Raw genomic sequence first — 22,836 nt, forward strand, 5'->3', positions numbered from 1 at the left:
AGAAACCTCAAGCCTAAGCTGACACCACTTACCAAAATGATCTAATCTGTTGGGATACGCCATTTACAATATATGGAAGAAGAACATGCTTAACATTAAGCGTGTTAAAAAGCCTAATGCTAAAACAGGCACCAGCCTATCTACCATCCGATTTGAAAAGCTGCACATTGCTAACATTAGAGAATTTGCCCTAAGAGACATTGCTTCCTAGGTGAGTGAATGATGCTTTTTCCATGAGTGCCGAGGCCCTGATGTCCCCCTCCTGCTCTGTGTCATGCCTGTCCAAGACAGCAGTCCCCTCGCTTTGCCTCCTAGCTCTCTTGGCCTCTTCTTTATGCTTTCCATCTGTTTCCTCTTTATGTTTTCTGAAAGCAATTTACCTAGACTCTCATCTGAGCAATAGTTTGAAGAAGGAGTCAGCTGTCACATTTCTGGAAGAGGAGGTCCTAAATCCCGGCCAGCTAGTGTGATTATTTGACATCTCTAGTCAGTCAGAGGACAGAACTCTTCTCTGGTTTTTATTTTTATTTGTTCCCTTTTTTTCTCTCTTGTGATTGTAAAAATTTTCGATTCCTTTTCCATCATCTTGAGGGAGGTTTGGAGAAATTAAAAATGTTTAAGTGAATGTTGGTTGAGCGTCTCTTTTAGAACTTTGTACTCTTACATGAGGAAGTCTAAAATCTCCAACAAAGCAAACTCCTGTTGTGTGTGGAGTGGGGGTGGGGCGGGGTGGGGGTCGTGTCCTGGACAGGAGCTTGCCTGAGGCTTATGTAGATGGCAATCTTTACTCTAACATTTGCACTTCTTAATGACACTCAAGAAAAGGCGTATTGGTTACCGTGACTGAAGAGCTGAACTTCTCGATGTGGTGATGTGGTTTAGAGTCAAGGAGAGGCATGAAGTCTGTGCTCGCTGGTTTCTTGTCTTGAAGAAAGATGAACTCTCCTATCAAGCACTGCTTATTTCCGGTGATTGAAAACCTCTTCACAGCGTGCCACCACTGCTGGTGGCGCTGGAAAACAATGCAGTGGAAGGTCGCACGGTCCTTTAGCCTGCTCGTTCTGTGAGCCTTTTACACGTGTGACCCATAAAGGCATTTCCCTGTAGGAGGTTAGTGCGGCCCACTTCACACCGGGGCTCATTTTATACACCAGCCCCTTGCTGCCCCTACAACACCCCGTTCCAATCTGCCCAGGGGTCAGTCCAGCCCTTCCCTTCTGCAAGCTGGGGTAGGGTCCTGTCAGGTAGGGCTCTCTTCCCTCTGGGTGGTACCCCGCTGAGGAAGCATGCTCTCCTGCCTCACAGGTCCTCATCTGTCTTAGAGGCAGGTCTCTAATGACCCCTGTGTAAGCCTGCTCAGCAGGACAGCAGATGTTATTAATGGCTGGGAAATTATCCAGCACCTTTCAAGACTCTAGTCGGTGTTTGTCCCTGAGCCCTCACGGGACTTCATCCCTCTCATTCACTCTGCTGCCGGATGGGTCCTTCATCGATGGGTCTCTCTCTCCTGTGCCTCCCCACTGCTTAGGCGGACCCCAGGCTGTTCTTGCACATGCAGGCCACTCTTGTGAGGATGCCAACCTCCATGCCCACCCCAAAAAGAAACCCCCCCAAATTAAAAAATAACTTGATATTTATTAGGAAATCAATGCATTTTCATAGAGGGAAAAATTAGAAAAACACAAATAGGCAAAAAGAAGGAGGGAAATCCATATTCCCATCTTCTAGAGAGAAACAGTGTTAAGATTTTGTTACAACTTTATGGACACTTTTCTGTATAAATAGGAAGTTATAAAATAATGCTATAATAATAATGTGAATCATAACTAACCTCACTGACTGCTTTATAAATTTGTTTTCGTTATTTAAATTTGTTATTTAGTGTGCAAGAGAGGGAGAGAGCACAAGAGCACACAGACAGACAGGCAGCATCACACACACACACACACACACACACACACACGAGAGAGAGAGAGAGAGAGAGAGAGAGAGAGAGAGAGAGAGAGAGAGAGAGAGAGAGAGAGCGCACGCATGTATGTGGAGGTTAGAGGACACCATCCAGGAGTCATCTCTCTCCTCTCAGTCTGTGGATCCCAGGACTGAGTTCAGGTTCAGAGGCTTACAAGCTCCTTTAACCACTGAGCCATCCAGCCTTCCACTGTTTTCTCAGTGAGTAAGAGGCACCATTGACTCAGCTTTCCCATTGCCATGTGTAAATTAATTCCCTGAGTCAACTAAGAGCTAGTGGGGTTTGTCTTGCTTCTCTTTCCATTTTGCAGGTGAGTGCTCTGAGCCACACTCCGTGGCACCATGGCAGGCCTAGCTTCTCAGGATGCTGAAGCAGGAGAATGGATTGGGTCCAGGAGTTTAAAGACAGCTTAGGCAATGCAGTGAAAATTCCCAGAAAAACAATAATGAAAATAAAATGTCCAAAGCCTCTCAACATTTTAGGTGGAAGAGGTAGGAGGTGGAGCACAGGAGGCCGGCCCAGGGCTCTGCAGTGGTTACATTGTTAACTCTCTGCTTTTTAGCTCCTGTCCTCACACACCCGTACCTATCCCGGTCCGCATGATGGACTACATGATCCCGAATGGCTATGAAGACGCTCCCTAAGTGTGGATACGATAAAGTTTCTTTGAACAAATGTTAGTTTTCCATTTCTATTTTTCCATATTAATCTATATTTTGTTTTTACTGTTTCTACGTTAAATATCTGGATTATGTTTTCATGAGATGATTTCTTCGGGAGTGTGTCTCTAGGAAAAGCAAAGTCTGACCGAATGACATCTACAATTTTCTGTGGGGTTCACACTTGCAAGGGGAAGGCAGGGGCAGTGTTTGGTTTTACTCACTGTTTCTAGAGTTATTTGGTCCACTTAAAAATACTAAATACCCATAGGACAATTTCTCTGTGTCTTGTCTGCTCTGTTAAAGTGTTGATATTTACTCATAATAGATTCAGGTTCAAAATGAGGTTCTGAGGGAAATCAGAGGGGCGAGGGGAGAAAACTCTTTTAGAGGAGCTGTTACTTGTCAGCCAGGGTGTAGCTTTCCTCTTCTATCTCCCTCCACCCCTCCCTCCCTCCCTTCCTTTTTTCCTTTTCCTCCCTCCCAGCTTCCCCCATCTCTAGCTCCTTTCCCGTCTCTTGCTCTGTTTCCCTTTCTCTTTACCTCCTGACCTCTCTGCCTCCCTCCTTCCCTCCCCCCCTATATCTGAATATTCTATCACTTCTCTCCCAGTTTGGGTTTCTAATGCTGTAAGGAGACACCATGACCTCAGTAACCCTTATAAAAGCAAACATTTAATTGAGACTGGATTACAGTTTCACAGTTCAGTCCTTTACTGTCATGGTGGGAGACAAGGCATCAGGCAGGCAGACATGGTGCTGGAGAGGTAGACAAGGGATCTCCATGTAGATCCACAGGCAGCAGGAATGGGATGTCACTTTGGGTATGGCCTGAGAATTTCAGTCCTCAAACCCCATCCTTCAGTGATACAACTCCCCAAAGCCACACCCACCCAAACAAGGCCACACCTCCTAATGATGTCACTCCCTATGCCCAAACCCCTGAGTCTATGGATGCCATTTCTATTCAAACCACCACACTTTGCTTCATCTAGAAACAGTCCAACAGTTAAGTACCCAGGCACCCTAAGGTGGCTTCAGTCTTCAGCCACGTTCTGGAAGGACATGCTGGCATTTTGGCATTTGTCTTAGCTAGCTAACTATCTGGGTCTGTATTTGACTAATAGAATCCACCATGGCAGAGCCTGCTTCAAATGTTTAGCTGATGTCAACTGCTCTGTGCAAAGTTCACTTGAATTGCCAATTGAGTGACAGGTTGCACTAAGTAATTTCACAACTTTTGGGGAGGTCCATTTGTCCAAGGCTGAGGGTAGGGATTCAGGTTCTAGTAAGTCATGTATGGAGTGCAGACTTGTTTGTTTTTTCCTACTGTACACATGGATGCTTGGCAGCCCACTGCTCACCATGTTGCTTCCTTCTCAAATCTGCAGACGTCCCCCTCTCTTCACTTTCCCCCGAGGAGTCACCATGCAGGTTTTCTAAGCATTAACAAAAGTAAGCAGAAGTAAAATATTATCTCTTATTTTGAAAGATATGCCATCTTAATTTCAGGAGATCATGTAGGACAAGCAGGTAATCTCACAGGTATTGAGCCCTTTCCCCCATTCTGATTGATACAGAGACCACTTTCACTCTTACACGTGATCCTGAGCAGAAGTGACGTAGGCAGAGGACAGGGTAAGCGAGACTGGGATTATGTCCACTCACATTCTCCTACCCTTTCTCTTCCACTTAAGAAACCATGCTGGCCAAGACTTCAAAATAAACATAGCAAAAGCATGGAGCAATGATGTGGAGGTGCTAGGAGACCAACTCGGACATCAAATCATGTATCCATGGCGATTTGGTACTTAGCTACTCCCCAAAGCTGCAGGAAGAGGTTAGATCCCTGAATATCCAATCAGAAATACTCATTTAGCTGAGGCTAGCTGACACAAAATGGTGAACTTAGCTAAAACATTAGAGTTTTTCCTCTCTCTCTCTCTCTCTCTCTCTCTCTCTCTCTCTCTCTCTCTCTCTCTTTCTTTGTGTGTGTGTGTGTGTGTGTGTGTGTGTGTGTGTGTGTGTGTGTTGAAGTAAGTAATTCAATTGTGGGAGCTTTGTGGATGACATTGTTATGCTGTAGTGTGAAGACCTTGGACATGGCTGTGCAGATTAGCGCTGGACGAAATGACTCTAGAAAAAAAAGTTTATTCCTATCTCTCGATTTTGACAAAACTGAATTCTCAGTGGATTAATAACCCTGTATATGACAGAGAAAGACACGAGCCACATAGAAGGGGTGTGGTCTTTGCGGCTGTGGAGTTTGGAGCAATTTCCCCTCTGAGACCCAAACAATAGAAACCTTTAAAGGAAAAATTACTGGCTACATACAGTCAAAATTAGAGATTTCAGTTCGGAAGAGTTAACCTTCCTGACAGATGGAGTTAGAAAAAGATGTTTGTTGGGCCTGAAATCAATAAGGACTGGAGGCTTCCAGGGGCTCCAGTGGACTGTGGAGAGAAAGGTAGGGAGCTCCCCAGGAAGACAGGGCAAGTGGGGGAGGCAGTTTACAGAAGAAACCCAACTGCTCATAAGCATAGGAAGACACTCCGTTCGCTGGTAATCAGAGAACTGCATGCTTAAGTTACAATTTGATCCTCTTCAAAATCATCAGATTGATACAAATGGAAGATTGTATTATGTGTCAAGTGCAGGAGAGAATGTGAAGAAATGAGAAATAGAGAGAGAGAGAGAGAGAGAGAGAGAGAGAGAGAGAGAGAGAGAGAGAGAGAGAGCGCCTGGCACTGCTGAGCATGGGATGCTCTATACAGCACCTCAGCATCCCACTCCTGGTGGACTCAGACTTTACAAATCGTGGGGGTGGGGTGGTGGTGGTGGTGGCAGCCGCAGCACATATTTGTGCAAGGGCAATGGCCTGTGTCCCTGCAGGCAGAGGTGTTCCTGGCCAGGATCCCAAGCAAGGCCACTGGGGGAAGGTGGAGTTCTTGGCCACCATAATTATATTGAACATGACAGGAAGCATGGAAAAGCAAGAAGGATAATGAGAATGATTGTCAATTAGACACGCACACTCCAATGCAGCAGCATCCATTGTTCAAGGGTAGTCATATATCTGAATAAAGAGAAGCGAGGGGGTTAGAGAAGGTGGCAGACGTGGGGCTGGAGGTCAGGACGCAGACGAGAGCACGCTAACATGTAAGACAGGCTTGTTAGCTATCAGGCACGTGGCATCAGAAGGCGGAATTAATTCAGCCCCGTGAATCTCTGGTCCAAAAGAAAGGGAAAGAAGGTAAAGGCAAATTGGAATTGGGGTGAGCGAGGGTGTCCTTATATGGTAGGAATGCGGAGCTATTCTGTTTAAGGGCTGCACAATAAATCATTGATCAGTTTCAATTCTTCATTATTTGGAATGGGTTCCTGCAACAACCTTCCCAACTTTCAGGACCCTAGGGTGGAACCAGAGCCCATGAGGCCCACTTCTTTACCGACCTCAAACCTGCAGTGGATATAGCCATAAAGATAGGGTGTGGGGACAACCTCAGTATTCAAGGCACAATTAGGAGAATGACTTGGGAGAGGTCTGCAATTACTATTCCATAAAGACAGTCTGAATGTCTCTTTATCCATATTTCATTGGCTCTATCTAATATTTAAAGTCTACCCCCAATATTTGTAGAATGAAAAGCAGAAATCTAAATGGTTCTAACGTTATTTCCCCAGTTCCCACAGCCTGCACTGCTTGGTGTCAGTCTCTGAATTCATAACACAAACGAACAGAAGACAAAAATCATTTGCAGATTCTGAAAGGAAGGATTTCACCAGGAGAGATGTCTAAAATGTGCTAGTCTGGGAAGCTGGAGAGGAGGCGGTCCTTAAAACCAACCAATCCAAGACCTGGAAAGGGAAACTTCACGAGCACACCCCCCCCTCAGAAACATCTTCCCCCTCTCCCTCCCTCCACCCCACCCCATTTACACCAAACTTACTTGTCAATTTCCTCAGAGAAACTTGAATGGATTTTTCTAACCTGCCCCAACTCCAAATTGATCAGTTAATTAAGCTGATCTCTAGGAGGTTGTTGGGGAACACAGTTCCCTTCTCCTTTTATGTTCCACGGTTCCAAATAAACTCTTCAGAGGCACCCACCTCAGGCAGAGGAGCGATCCTTACTAGAATCTTACCCCCTCTCCCCACTGTCTGCACACAAACACATTTGGGTCCAGTGGTTATCTGTTGCTATTTATTTACTGTTTATAATTTTAAATATACAATCGTTGGGCTTTTCCAGAGTTGTTGTACATTTGCTGTCTTCATTTGTGTTGAGGATTCAAACTGAACTGTCAGAGAATGTGTCACTCGCCAGCAGTGTGTGTGACTTGCTGCTGTGGTGTTAGATTTTGAACTCACTCCTTTGATCCACAGGCAGGTGAGCACTGAGGTTTGGTCTGTTGCTATGTGTTGTAATGCTAAGGGCTAGACCCCAAGCTCTGGTTGCCCCCAGGGAGGAGAAAAATCTTCACTAACACCAAATGAAGCTACGTAACCTCGCCCTCCCCAGGTTATCCCTGATTGGTCAATAAAGACGCCTATAGCCTATAGCTGGGCAGAAGAAAGGTAGGCAGCACTTTGGTTCCTGGGCTTGGGGTCTATGGCAGAGGCCAGGAAGAGAGAGAGGGGAAGAGAGAGGAAGGTACCCTAGGGTAAGGAAGCAAGGGAACTGAGCAAGAGGGCTGGCTAATTGGAGTAAGGGCAGTCCAGGCAGAGCATGGCGAATTATATCTCGGGGTTATTGACAGGGAGGTAGACAAAATGGCCATAGAGGGTTGATATCTGCTCAGTCCTAGTGCTTTAAGGCTTATTATAAATATAAAAGTTTTGTGTCTTTTGTGGGAAATATATGATCTAAAGTGAGGTAGGAAACCCCAAATAATTTTTACTGCATCAGATGAGCATGGTTGATATCCAGACCTGGCGGAGGAGGGAGTGAGGCCAGTGCACTGGGCATTAGCTGTCCAAGGTTCTTCTGGCTACTTGAAGTACATTACCTCATCGGTCTGAAAAATATCCCCATGAGAAAGGACGGAAGGAAGGAAGGAAGGAAGGAAGGAAGGAAGGAAGGAAGGAAGGAAGGAAGACAGTGCACGGAATGGAGTCATGGTTGGTACAGAGTACAGTACTCAGGTAACTATCACTTCCTCCTCCCCTGAGTCTCCTCCCTGTGACCAGTGTCCGGAACTGAAGTAGAAGCAGCTGAAATCACAGCTCTAATATTCCTAGAGTCTTCAGACCGAGGAGGGCCAGGGAGGCCTTTAAAGAAATGCCTAAGTAAGGGCTAAAACACACACTTAGATGATGACAGCCCTAGGTGTGGACAGCTGGGAAGTCAGAAATACACGTAGGCCAGTGATGGGCAGGAGCCACACTAAAGTTAGAGACAGGCTCCTGCTTTCAGAAGTGGCTACTTTGGGGTGCAGCTGGCTCTCCTGACTCAGTGTTCTGCTTATGAGTACAACTCAGTTTCTTTCTACACACACGCACACACACACACACACACACACACACACACACACACACACACACACACACACCACATACTGAACTGACCCCATCTGGTTTAACTTCTTACATTTTCACCAAGGCCTTTCGGGTTACTTCCTGAAGAATTGCTTTGATGATGATTTTCAATTTTAAAGAAGAAGCAGCTCTGATTCAAAGATTATCAACCCACATCTTGCTCCAAAGTCTTTTGAGAGGCGTCTAGCTCAGCAGCTATGGAGCCTTCCTGTTACTATGCACGGGTAGTCTTAATGGAAGCCACACCTCCATCAAAAGCACAGTGTCAGCTCTGGTACCCTTTGGAAGGTCCTGGTGCTTTTCTGCTCCTTTGTGTACCGTGTTCTAGGTTCCAGGAAATCATTTTTTTTTTTTGGAGGTTTGATGCTGAGGTCTAAGTAACTGGTAAGACAGGAGGCAGGAAAGAGACTCTCCCAGTGTGGAACTGTAGGCATGAAGAAGTTTAACGACATTCTACCAGGCAGCCTGCCTGAGAAAGGCAGCCCCACCCTGAAGCAGTTCTTGGGATGACACCGGTGCCTTGATCTGGGGATAAACTTGGTTGACACAGTGGTCACCTGCCAGGTCCAAGGTCCTGGGTTCAGTCTTAAGTACCATAGACAACAAGAGGTGCTGTTGCCTCCACCTAAGAGTTGGTCTCCTCAGCGTTTTAAAGCCGATGAGAATAAATACACAGCAGTCATTTCTTCCTTCCTTCCTTCCTTCCTTCCTTCCTTCCTTCCTTCCTTCCTGCCTGCCTGCCTGCCTGCCTGCCTGCCTGCCTGCCTGCCTTCCTTCCTGTAACAGCATCAAAGGCGATATTATAGGCCCTGATATTCAGGAGCTCACAGATACACAAAGTGCAGGATGATACCATTAACCATCATAGAGGTAGATACAGAAGGCAGAGATTTGGGCCAACCTATGAAAGCATTTAAGGAATTTATAGACAATCAAATCCAAGACAACATATATAAGTCCTAAATCATAGGAAGCAACAGAGATGACATTTAATGTCAATATATATGTAGTAATGCGTAGGCATTAAAGACTATGGAGTGATGACCTCCACAGGACACCGTGGGTCAAGACCTGGGTCAAGGGGTAACACTGTCCCATGTTCCAGTCATTGCTTTTTCTGCATGGAAACACTGCAACAGTCCCAAACATCTTAATGTCCTCATCCACAAAATGGAAATTCATAAAATAATTAATAATACTGGAAAGTGGTGTTGGGGGACTACGTGAGACGATACACGTTATGTTGCCTATGTTATGTGCCTAGGAGATTGCTTGGCAAAGAAGCCAGCGCTCAATAAGAGTTAATGTGGATCTAATAGCAATAATTTACTATGCACAAAAGATCCTTCTAGACAAGCAAAGCGGAGAGATCCTAGAGTAGCTGCATAGTATTCTGCCTGTGGTTGGTTTGCTACTCAACACTTAGGTTGCATACTGCTGTCCCCAACACAAGAAGCAATAGAAAAATCACAACCATGGACCTCATATTTTTCTCAAATGAAGCAACTATCAAGAAGTCTGGAGAGAACCCAGGGCTACTGTGTGCTCCTGGGAGGCGCCATCATTGAGGAAGAACCCCCTGTCAGTACAAAGCTCTTTAAAGGGATGAGAGACTGGGAGGAGATTTGCAAGGGTTTTAAAGAAGCTGTGATGGACTTAATGAGCCCAGAGTTTACAAAGACCTCTGCAGAAAATTGAGGAAAAGCATGAGACCAGGAATGATTATAGGAGAAGTGTCAGGAAGATAAAAGTATAAAAGAAACTGAGCGTGCAAAACAAGTAAGAACAGAAAGTCTTAGGCAGGATTAGGGAAGGGAGAGGCCAACCTGGGGTTGAGTGGATGGTGAACGTGCAGATCCTTCATATGGAGAAGTCAAAGCCCTGAGATAAGTACTTTTGCCTGTTTGCTCCAACAAGAATCATGGTGGAATGGAACAGCATTTAGGAATACGGGGCATTGGTAAATGACAATGGACCGGGGAGTCTTTAAAGGGCATCACGGGTGAGCTCGCAGTTGGGTGCAGAGTGCAGCAGTGAATGAATTATGTACCCAGGCAACTTGCAAATGAGATTCTGCAGTCATTACTGGTTGAAATTGGAAGAATCTCAGAGAGTGGATGATGAGCTGAAAAAGAAACGCTGGTGAGCACATTTGCTTATTTTTAGAAACGGAGAAGCAGTTGAGCTCACAGATTCTGCTCTTAGAATCACAGGCAGAAAAGTTGGCTGTTCACCTGGTGTAGGAACTGGTTATTGCTGCCTGTGTCCTGAACTACTCGCCACCTGACCTTACCTGCCCTTGGGGGTTTGGAGGTGAGGTGGTGTGGAGTCAACCACACAGACTCCCGGAGGAGGTGAGAAACACAGCAGCAAGCTCGTCTGAACGCTGATGCAAGCTCTATTAATACCCTCTGCTCGCACCCCATTGGTCCCAAGAAAGCATCTCTTCTAAACAGCAGTTCCTGATTGGCTGGCATTGTCTGGGCCAGCAATCCTCAGTCTCTCGGGCAGTCCTCAATTAGGTCCTCTGGAAGCAGATGTTTTTGTGGCTCCACAGCCCCCGGCACTTACACAGAAGTGGCCCTGCCAATCTGCTACAAGTTACGCCTGGGTAACTGGTGAGTTCCCTGGACAGCATGACAGGCTGCAAGGCAGGCCACCATGAGTTGGTCCCAGTTTCTTCTTCTTTTCCTTTGATGTTCTTAGGCCTAGGGTCCCCAAAAGTCAACTAAACTGTATGTCTAAATTTCATAAAGTCTCTCATGATGCTGTTGCTGAGGGAAGGAATGATTAAAAACCAAGGGAGGCGGAGTGTATTTAATGAGAATCCATAATCGGCAATCTCCATCAGGAAGGGTATTTCTAATGGTTTCTAGCTCTTTCTTCATTGTCTTGCCCAAACGCTTTTTATATTATTGTTGACTTTATTCTAATATTTATTACAAGTCCACCGTGTGTCGGGACACATGTTTAAACAACTTTCTCATCTGCATGACTAGATGAAGTCTGAGGCTGGCCTTTTAGCTTCCAAATACCTGTGTCCCAAGACTCTGTTGTTTACTTACATTGATGGGCTGGCTGCAGACAGAGGGCAGATGAGGAAGACACGGACTGAGGTCAGGAGGAGCCAGCATGGTATTTCCAGGGGCACAACTGACACAGGAAGCAATTTAACTGAGCAAATTGAAGATCCTAGAGGAAGGTGAAACATAGGACCCCAGGCCCATACAGCATAGGGGAGGAATGGAGGAGCTTGGGAGTTTGAGTAAGCAAGAACCGAGTGGTAGGAAGCTTAATCTGAGACAATGGCATCATGTGACAGGCAGAAGCCAAAAGTCGAGGAGACAACCAAGTTCCTTAGTTTTTAGTTGGACTGAAGAGAATAACTAGAGATTTGGAATCATTAGCATAATTTGGTAGATTTGCAAGAGGAGGCAGAATTCCTCACCCCAATTTTTTGTCAGTCTTATTTTCAGGAACACATTAAGACTCGACTGTGGTGGAAACTATGATTTCCTGGAGGCCGCTCTTTCACAGGAGTGGAGCCAGTGTTCTTAGCAAAAACAGCCAAGACCCACTGCCATCCAGGAAACAAATGCAGAATCCTGCACTCAGCTAGGAAGGGCGAAGTTTGAGAACCCTTGAGCACTCTTCTCACACTGGAAAGACTTGCCCACAGTAAGAATTACACTTTGCATCTCAGCCCAGGCAGCACATAAGCAAACCTAGGCTACTGAAACAAGCATTCCAGAAAAATCATTTGCCCCTGTTGGGTTGAAGTCTCTTTGGTTTCGTCTATTCTGTTTTATTCTAGTCTATTCTGTATAGTTCTAGTCTTTATCAAAGCTACTTTAAAATGCTTGCCCAGATCACTCATGAAAAGGATTTGCTTGCTTATTAATGGGTTGTAACTCATAGTTTAAATCTCACCAGAGCTGAGCAGGCTGGTGGGAGCCGCGTCATGCTAGCGGCATGTAGCTCTCAACCGTCCTCATGCTGTGACCCTTTTCACACAGGTCCTCATGTTGTGGTGACCCCCCCCCGTAATATTGCTTGATTGCTACTTCATAACTGTAATTTTGCTATGTTATGGATCATAATGTAAGTATCTTGTATCGGATATGCCAAAGGGGTCACAACACACCGGTTGAGAACCCAACACATGTTTTTTGAATGTCTGTCAGCTTTGCTTTTAGAGCTGGGCATCTATTAGCAATCAAAGTAAAATCTTCTAAAAACATGTCTGCCTCCATGGAGTTTACACCACAAGGCCATGTGTAATAATCATCTAAGTCATGGCAAGTACCGGAACCCAGGGAGCTCAGGGAGAGCAGCAGCTCAGCACAAGGACCATGGGGTGGGTGGTGGGAGTGACCCTGAGAAAGTGACATTACCACTAAAGGCGGCAGGAAGACTGTGGATGGAGAGCAAGAAAGAATGTTCTAGAAAGAAAAGTAGTTTACTTAGGAGGGTTGAGAGAAGGCAAGACAGGGGAGAAGTCTCTATGCTCAGTGTCTTAGTTAGGATTTCTACTGCTGTGAAGAGACACTGTGACCTCGGCAACTCTTACAAAGGAAAACGTTTATTCAGGGCCAGCTTCAAGTTTCAGAGATTAGACCCTTACCATCATGGTGGGAAGCATGGTGGCTTGCATGTTGGCCTGCATGGTGGAACTGAGAGTTCTGTGTCTTGATCTGCAGGCAGCAGGAATAGAGTGTCACACTGGGTGTGGCCTGAGATCCTTAGACCTCAAAGCCCACTCTCTAGTGATGCACTTCCTTCAACAATATCACACCTATCAACAAGGCCACACCTCCTAATAGCGCCACTTCCATTTCTTATTCAAACCACCACACTCAGGAAGTGGGGATTTATTCTGGGAGCAGGGAGAGGCTGTTCGAGGAGGGCAGAGATATAAAGAGATAGGGAGGAACCGGTGTAGACAGAGATGAGCTGTGTGAGGGGCAGGGTGAATGTGACATGGTATGGCTGGAGAAAGAGAACAAAGATGACATCGTGGTTTTTTTTGCTTGAGCTGCAGGTGATGGTGGTAGAGAAGAGAGGAGGTCTTACCACTCATGGAACTCTTCCGAGACTCCTGAGAGACCAATGTCCTGCTTCCCACTGGGCATCTCCACTCATACCCACAGACTTCCACCACAGTCTTAGAAACGCTGATTATACTTCTGTACATGTGGATGGTGAGGGTGATGATGATGTCCATTGAAAGTCTTTCCCAGCCGATATTCTGTGTGACCCTTGCAGAGAGCCTCTTTTAATCCAGTCACAAGCCTGTTAGAGTGAGTCCTATCCTCTATCTCCCTTCTCAGACAGAGAAAACAGAGCAAAGCAGGTCGGGTAATAAACCTTGTGAACATGGTGTTGCTGTTCTCTAAGCCTCAGTGGTCTGATTCTGGGGTCTATGGTCTTAAGTACTGCTTACATCCTAAGTGCTCTCCACCTGTTGTGGATCCTTGAAGTTTGGGACCACTTAATGCTACTAATGCTGTTTTAAGAAGTTTCTAGTGCCCAGGCAGCTAGCTACTGGACTGTGAGAGGCCCTTCCAAGAGTTTGTTAGGGAGAACTATTGACACAGTGATATCGCCCACACATTACAGAGGGCTTAGGGTTACTTTTGTAATTCTGAGTAAGGTTTGGCAATGTTTTTCTGCAAGGATGCAGGTAATCAGTATTAGGTCTTACAGGCTTTGAGGTTCTGTTTCTACTGGGCTCTGCCACTGTTGTGCAAAAGCTGCTGGAGACAACATGGAGACAGTTGGGTATGGCTGAGTCTCAATAAAACTTTATTTATGGATACTGAAATTTGAATCTCATGAGCTTCATGTCATGAAATTTTCCTAAAATGTAAAAAAAGGATTGTTTGTTTTTGTTTGTTTGTTTGTTTGTTTGAGGCAGGATTTGTTTGAGCCCTGGCTGTTCTGGAACTCTTTTTGTAGACCAGGCTGGCCTCAACCCATAGAGATCCTCCTGCTTCTGTCTTCCAAGTGCTGGGACTAAAGGTGTGCACCACCATGCCCAGTGTAAAAGGTTCTTACAACTTAAAAATGTAAAAATATTTTAAATTGAGGAACCATTTTTATCTTACTGACTATAAAACAGTGTTCTGTTTAGATTCAACCTGAGGGCCATGGTAGGCCAAGTCCTATTATGGACAGCAGTCTGGAGCTGGCGGGTGGAAATGCACTGGACTCTCTCAAGTCCAAACAGGTTAGGGAGAGGAGCCCATCAGTCCAGGGCTGCTCCATAGAACTTTCTCTGGTTAGAACTTTGTAGCCACGGGCACAGGAATTGTGTGTGGGGATGCAGGGGTGGGGAGGCAGAAGGAGGCACACCCAGCGACTTCGAAAGCAGTTCCTGCACTTCATATGATTCCATGTAGTGGCTCCCTGGGCTTTAGAGGAAAAGCACAAGAGCTGAACTGATTGGAGGGAAGGTCATTCAGAATTAGTATATAAAAAAAGCCTGAGTTATAAAATGGCTTATAAGAAATGATGCTCCATTGCATTCAAGGGCATTCAGCAATCAAACGAACACTTAACAAAGGACTGTCAATAATCCATTTGAATTGCACTCCGTATTTGTCAAAGTGCTTTCCAGTACATTATCCCCATTGATCTGCTCAGGCACCCTAGGAGGCAGACAACCCCATTTTACAGGAGAGGTCACCGTGAACACCTTCACCCAAAGGCAATGGCTCAGAACGGCCATGGACTCTACCCTGCAGCTGCCATGACCAGATACAAATGGTGACTTCATATTATGCATCTTGCTTATGAAGAATAAATATCACCAACTCCAGCTTATTTTTAACCCCTGTGAATCTCCTAGAAGCGTGGCCACATACCCAGATTTGCATGAAGAATTCATCACACCTCACTAATGAAACACCAAGAGAATTCATGGAGAGTCCTTCCCAGGTCTGAAGGAGAAAAAAATGTATCTCAAATGAGAAAGTTTTTTTTTTTCAAGCTTGGGTTTGTTTTTCTTTGCTAACTTCATAATTGGGAGGAAGCTCGATACCAGAGGAAGGCCCCTCCAACTTCTGAGCTGTACTTTCCCTTTGCCTACCAAAGCAAGTGTGGCCTGGGGGACATGGTGCACTGCCAGCCAGCCAGCCCTAGTGAACTGGGCGGGGGATGAGCCTGTCTTCTTACCTCCCAGCTCGGGTCTCTCATCAGCATTTCTCTGCCAAATCGGGCTTTGGCGCACCTAAAGATGCCTTGGCAAACTTTGCTAATTTCCCAAGAGCAACTTCCTGGTTCTTAATTAGGCCTTTTATTCCTCGATGTCTATATTTAACTGCGCTCCGTTAGCGCTGACCTCTTTTGGACAGTGCCAAGAACGTCAGGGAGGTGGCAGTTGAGTCTAGACGGGGCAATTATTCAGATATCTAAGCTTCCCCAACCCCTCATTCTTACAGTGCTACCCCAGGAGGAGACAGCCAACCGCTGAGGGACGCCTTCCTGGGCTCATTAAATAACCACTCTGTTTCTCTTCACTGTGCTCAGGGAGGCAGAGAGCAGCACAGAGCATGTAGCATGGAGGGATAGTGCAAGGAAACTACAAGGCTATTCATTTCCTCCTCGTCTATAAAGTTGAAAACAGCCTAGCTTTCTGTTCCAGGAGGCATGGATCCACATAACCTGTTGCATTCACACAACAGAACACAATTGAGACGTAGGAAGACGGATGAGGAAGAGTGATGTGTGTCAGCACGGAGAGGCCCTGAAAACATGGTCGAGCCTCCGAAGTAAGTCACAGAGGGTGCTAAGGATATGAAAGCATTTGCCAAATGATAGAGTGGCCTGGTTGCAACACTGCATTTTATATGTGGGTAGCATGCATTCAGTGCAAGTATTTTTTAAATTACGATAATTAAAACACCTCCAAAGTTGTCCATCCTTTTTTCCCCCTCTCTTTTAGAAAAGAAGAGAGATCAGGGATCAAACAAGAGGTAAGAATGCAGACTTTTTTTTTAAGAAAATAAAATGCATGACAATGTCACCAAATGAGTGAGTCCAAGGAGGGAGACCTGTCTACTAATAGCATTGGTGGGAATGGAGGCTCAGCTCTACACTATGACCCAGCGAAGCCTGACAAGTTCTTTTTCAGCGACTGCCACTCAGGCAAAGCTGGGTCCTTGGCTACACCACGGGAGGAGATTTTATGGTGTTCTGGTCCGAAGCAGAAGTGGACCCTCTGAAAATAGAGAGATGTGTGCTGTGCTTGGTCCTCATGTGACACAAGCTAGAGTCATCTGGAAAGAGGGAACCTCAGCTGAGAAAAATCCTCTACAGACTGACCTGTAGGAAATCCTGTGGGGGAATTTTCTTGATTAATGATTGTTTGGGAGGGCCCAGCCCATTGTGGGCAGTATCATCTGTGGGGAAGATGGTCCTGGGTTGTATAAGAAAGCAGGTTGAGCACGCCAGAGGGGAACAGGCCAGTAAGTAACATCCCTCCTTGGTCTTTGCTTTAGTTTCTGCCTCCAGTTTCTTGCCTTGCTTGAATTTCTACCTTGGTGTCTCTAAACAATGAGCCGTGGTCTGAATGTGTAAACCAAATGAAACCTTTGGTCCCCAAGCTGCTTTTGGGCATAGTGTTTTATCATAGCAATAGAAAGCAGACTAGGACACAGGGAAATGAGAAGGCATACCTGAGAGGGTGAGTGTAGGCTTCTTAAAGAAGAATTGCTCTTCGGTGTATCAACATATATGCCACTTTGGTGGATCTCAAGTTATAACCCAGAGTAGCTAAGACATTTGTCCCATCCCTCTTTTTACAAGTAAGATCACTGTATGGTTTTGGGTTATCTTAGATGGGATTACAGTCAGATGAGATAAAACCAGGGACCACCAGGGTTGCACAAGAAGGTTGGGGAAAGCACTGTAACTATAACAGAGGTGGCTAGTGACGCTCCTGGAAAGTTAATAGGGTCAACATTGGGATAGGAGAGATAGTGTTATTGTCGTGAACCCCCAAAGCAACTGGGCCTGCCAATCATGGGCTGAAGTCTCTGAAACCTGTGATCCCCCGAAACCTCCTTTCCTCTTTTTAAGCCTCAAGAATCAAGAGCAAACTAATACAAGGGCTGTGACTTTTGTCCTCTGAATTGGTGAGTATAGCTTTGGGGACTGGAAATCTGGGAAATGCTGGGTGGCTATTACAGTTCTACGTTCAACTAGTACAGGTCTGAAAAGCAGTTAGCATCCTCCCTGCTACTGTCTTAGACCACAACTGCTTCTCTCTCACCGGCCTCTGATCCTGACAGCTGTCAGTTACCAACATGAGGACAGCTCAGACTTCGGAAGGTGGTCTGAATGCCTCACACTCCCCTGCATCGAGCAAGGACCTCACCTGAAAAGTTCTTTCACAGCATTGTTACTTGCTGTTTGACCAAACATCCAGGTGTCACAGCCTAGCCAGGGAGACACACAAAATGAGAATCTATTACCTCACAGTATCTATTTTATATCACACATGGAAATATATGAACAACAAAACAATGTATAAATCCACTGAAACATTTGAAAAATGTTTTAAATTAAAATTTTTAAATTAAAAATTAATTAACTAATTTAATAAAAAGGATTATCTTTGAAACAGCGGTAACATTGTTACACTTGGTCAATTAACAGTTGTTAATTGATATAATCACATATCAAGTGAAATTAACACTTAACTTCTCAGTTCTCCCATATGCTACAATTTTACAATGTATTAGTTTTTGTTAGGCTTCAACTGTGGTCCACACACTGTAGTCAGCTAAGGAAATGTTTTATATATTTTAATGTACAGGTTTCTCCTAATATTCCCTCTCTGTTGCAGTTAAGTTTAGAATCTGTTATTGGTTCTTTTTGAGGTTCTGACACTGGGTTACATTGGCCACACTTCCTCAGTGTCCTCTGTCATGATCCTCTGTTCTGCTTCCTATAAACTCATTGTTTGAGATAGCAGCCCAGTCATCGTTTATATACGTGACAGCACCTACAATCACCCGGGTTGGATGGGAGCTTTAATGGTGCCTGTGAAGGATCATCTAGATCAGGTTAGCCTCTGGACAGGTCTGTGTAGGATTTTCTTGACTATTCAATAGTTAACTGCAATAGGAAGGGACTGGGTCTGAACTGAATAAAAAGGACAAGGGCATTCATCATTCTCTGCTGCCTCCCTGCCCCTGCAGTGTGACCAGCTACCTTCCTGATCCTGACATCATGTTTTCTCTGCCATGATGGAGTGCACCCTGGAACTGTTGGCCAAAGTAGACCTTTCTTCTTTCAGTTGTTTATGTCTGCCCCCCCCACACACACACTCCCACACACATTTGTTACAACAGATAGACAATCAACTAATTTACCTAGTTAGCCTTTTTTTTTTTTTAAATCTCCTATTTGCAGGATTTTAAGACCCACTGAAGGATTCCTTGTTTGCAAACAGACAAAGCAAACAAAGCCGGCATGGCTCCCTTATTAGCTGAATGAAACCCAAAATTGCACTGCTGGAATCATTTTGTTTGAATTCCCAATTAAAATGCAAATACTCCTAGGAAAGGGGAAAGTTATTAGGCACCCATTCCCCCGTACGAATCCTTTGTAGAGGAGAAAAGGATCTTTTCCTCACATATTACAAAGGCATGGTTGGCATCCCTATCGCACCAGACAGGTTTACTTAGTAAAGTCTGAGGAGACAGTGAACCTTTGGGGTGAACATCAAAGAGCCAAGAACAATCTGATGAAAGAAACAGCCATTCCCTCCTCTTAGACGCTGCTCCTCTGTCACACGGCTGTCTGAAGACCTAGTTTCAGGGGACAGAGTCGGGGGGTTCTTCCTCTGACAGCTGTCACATGGGTAATGGTAGACAGTCTTAAAGTGACCATTTTAGGCCTCATCATGAGGCCTTTACTTTACCACCTCTGTGGAATACCTTCTGTCCTAGTTAGGGCTTCTATTGCTTTGATGAAACACCATGACTAAAAGCAAGTTGGAGATGAAAGGGTTTATTTGGCTCACACTTCCATATTGTAGTCCCTCATTAAAGGAAGTCAGGACAGGAACTCACACAGGGCAGGAACCTGGAGGTAGGAGCTGATGCAGAAGCCATGGAGGGTGCTGCTTACTGGCTTGCTCAGCCTGCTTTCTTATAGAACCCAGGTCCACCAGCTCAGGGACAGCCTCACTCACAATGGACTGGGCCCTCTCTTCCCCCATCAATCACTAAGAAAATGCGCTACAGGTCTACCTGCAGCCCATTTTCTCAACTGAGGTTCCCTCCACTCAGATGACTCTGCTTGTGTCAAGTTAACCTAAAACAACCTAAAACTCTTCGGCGCATCTACCCAGAACAGTGTTTCCGAAGTGGGGGAAAAGGAAAGAAATGATGGGGGAAGAGTGCAGAGGTGATTGGCAGCTGTGTCACGGGGAGGCATCGGCAGAGCAGCATGGGAAGAGCAGAATCACGGGGGCGGGGCTTGCGGGAAAGCCCCTTAGTGCTGGGTCATCTGGTGCATGCTGACTTCAGGCCATTAATCAATTTAGTTGTCTTAAGACGTGCACGGGTGCATTCATTCTGGTGGTATGACTCTGGCCCAATCTTCTAATAACCCTGGAAGGAGGCATATTTACAGCTTTCTTAAGAGTAAAACGCAGAGGCTCAGTCAGGCTGAAGTCATTCATTACCGGTCATTCGGCTAATAAGCAGTCTGGCTTCTCCATCCTTCCACCAATAGCTGACTCCTTCGTGTCCTTTGCTTGACAGGGGTGGTGAGGGATGGCACCCTATGTGGGTGTTTTCCAAATATCTACTGTAGCCCAGTCCTGGATACCTTCTAGAGTTTGTGCCCAGGATGGTGGCTTCTCAGGGACAGTCGGGATATCCTGGTGCCCTGAGGGTAGCAAGTCCTTCTCCTCATTTTTTCCCCTTTCTTTGTCTTTTTCTGAGAAAGGTGGGAACATTAATTTGGAAACTCAGCCTGCTGATTAGACAAAAATGATTCAGTAACCTCTATCAAATGCCCATGAATCAGCCGTGTCCTTATAAAAAACTATGTATTTGTTTCTGTGTGTTTCCAGCAGGACTGACAAGAGAGCTGAAGGGAAGGGAGGAGTCACGCTCACCAAGAATTCCACTCCCAACTCTATGGTCATCGATTTACCCCCTTTTTTGTGTTAATAGACCAATGCCCTCCCGAGTTTTCCACAGCAGAATCATTTGTTTCTTGTCATTTCTTGTCTCTCTGGCTGGATACATAGAAGTCTTCTCTCGATTCTGTTTCTCTTCTGAGCGTACAGAGCAGTTAGGCAAAGCCGGGAGGGACTCTGGTCTCAGTCTGCCCCTCCTTGAATTCCAGGCCCTTTGGAAGCTGAAGGTTCCACAACCTAGAGCCCGTGAGAGGGGCAACATTTTCTTCTGCTGGCTTCTTAGAGAACGAAGCCAGGACCTGTGTGAGAATCTTTTAGAATTCCAAGGAATAAGAGCCCGGAAACTAGCAAAGGTAACACAGAAAGAAGGAGAAATAAACCAACTGCAATGTGTGCAAGCAATTCTGACCTTAACAGAGAGCTCACACACCACCGCCCCACCCTCCCTGGCTCTAAACTCTGGGTGACTAATGCTTCATTATTTATAGGGGAAAGTGTACTTTGTAATCAATTTCAATTTCAACATAGAGGACAATTTCTTAGACAAAACCATCCAACCAAATGGAAGAAAGCGTGGAACCACTTGCACCATGGTCAGTCAGGAGCTGTTCTTTCTCGTTCTGCTCCGGGCGGGCAAGACTTCGGCCACAGTGATCTCACGCGGATTTAGAGGGTTAAGTTAAGCCAGGCACCGGCTCCCACTTTAGAGTTCCCACTAAGAGAAAGGTGGAGCGCAGTTTCTGCCGTTACTTACAATAAAACCTTTGAGGCATCCCTTAAGAAAAATTCAACGAGGGGGAAAAAAAAAGTTAGGTCTTGGGAAGAAGTCATTTGTCTTTAGCCGAATCCATTGGCGTGTGATACAGATTACTGCAGACATAAAACTGTCTGGAGTCTGGCTTCAGGGTTTAGAATGATAAAATATTCATGAAGTGTAATTTTGCATAATTTGTTTAGCTACCAAGTTATAATTTAGTTATTTGGTGCATGAATCCTTCAGAAGGTCTAAAGAAGAGAAAAAAACGGACTCTATGAAGCTGACTCTGGCTTAGATGCAAATTCAGGTGGAAAGAAGGGACAGAAGGCATCCCAGCCTCTCTGGTTAATTCACTGCACAGAAACACATGGCGGAGAACATGTGTGCACACATCTATTTGCATACAATTAATTTACAATCATAACTTGACTAATATTGTGATTAATTTATCATAACATTTTTCCAATTTCCTATGGACCCCTTGCACTGGGTGTTTTATGGCAACTGGCTAGCTGGTTTTGCTTGGCATGTAAGTGCACAGAAGCCCAAAGGAATGTGCTTGAGACGGTCTTTGATTTCAGCAAGACGAGTGCATTTGGATGGTAAGACTCCTTGCTATAAGGTTTGTAAGACAGAACATGCGGTCATTTATTCATTCAGAGCATAGCACGGCTCATCTTTGTCCTGGACTATGCCAAGGACTAACGGTTACGTTTGTCAAAAGGGTTCTTGTCCCCAAAGGAGACCCAGTCTAGTTGAGAGGATAATCAGCTAGGAGACAAGGCACTCTGGGGTATCATGCAGGCAGGACAAGCTGGCATGGTAGCATGGCTGAGCCCTCTAATCAAGATGCAGCCGAATTACAAGTAGGAGGAACTGGGGCTCCAGCCCGGAAGCTGCTGCCCTGACTTCTGTCTCTTTGGGTCACTGTGACATGGAATGACCCACAACTCTTGCAGGCATCTGTAGGCTCAACCTTTCGACCCATTTTCCACACCGACACAATAAGGAGTCGTTCTGAAAGTCACGACTCTGGGCTTTCTCTTCTTTAAACCATTGAAGGCCAAAGCAGGGTTGAGGGTGTAGCTCAGCACTATAGCTTGTACCTCAGATGAGAAACCAAATCCTTCAGCAGCTTCCCAGTGACCTTAGCGTACAACCCCATTATTCTTACAGATGCAAGCCTGCCGGCCCTCAAAGCAGACAAGGAAGCCCTTGCTCTTTCCCCAGCCCAGCTTCTCAGAACCTCACGTTTGGATTCCACTCCAACCAAAACACGGTCGTCTTCAACTCCTCTTGGGTTTGTGCTTCTTCCGCTCTAACAGTCCTCTGACTCCTGGGGACCAAACTAGTGTCCCCATCTGTCTCTCGTTGCTGTGGAACTTCCTTCCTCATCGATGTAGAAGCTTCTCAGTGTGGACAGTCCACAGTTAGTATTGCTCTGAACCAGAGAGTTTTGAAACCCAGATTCACCATTTGCTGGTTCTGTGGCCTCAAGGAGAATTCATATCTGTCAATGTGCGGCAGAACCGAGCTATGAGAAATGAACAAGATTATAAGCATAAAAGCGTTTAGACTGAGGCGGGCACATCCTCAGTGAATGGTAGGACAATGCTTGTGAATATAATCATGACCTATTATTTGTACACATATGCAGCATACACACAAGCTCTAGGTAATCTATGCAGGATGGTGCTGTTGGCTATTGCTGTCATAGTGACTGGTTAACATCGTCCCAAAATCCCAACACACCA

General features: G+C 45.5%; 1 long non-coding RNA gene across 1 annotated transcript; it reads left to right on the forward strand.

Annotated features, from left to right (window-relative positions):
* Positions 1–15,810: 15,810 nt before the first annotated feature.
* LOC102552358 (uncharacterized) lies at positions 15,811–17,302 on the forward strand. Its single transcript, XR_015676076.1, has 3 exons — positions 15,811–15,937; positions 16,111–16,141; positions 17,247–17,302. It is a non-coding gene; the product is annotated as an uncharacterized LOC102552358 (long non-coding RNA).
* The last annotated feature ends 5,534 nt before the right edge of the window (positions 17,303–22,836 follow it).

Source organism: Rattus norvegicus, chromosome 2 (assembly GCF_021556685.1).
Source record: "Rattus norvegicus strain SHRSP/BbbUtx chromosome 2, alternate assembly SHRSP_T2T, whole genome shotgun sequence".
Classification (NCBI taxonomy): Eukaryota; Metazoa; Chordata; class Mammalia; order Rodentia; family Muridae; genus Rattus; species Rattus norvegicus.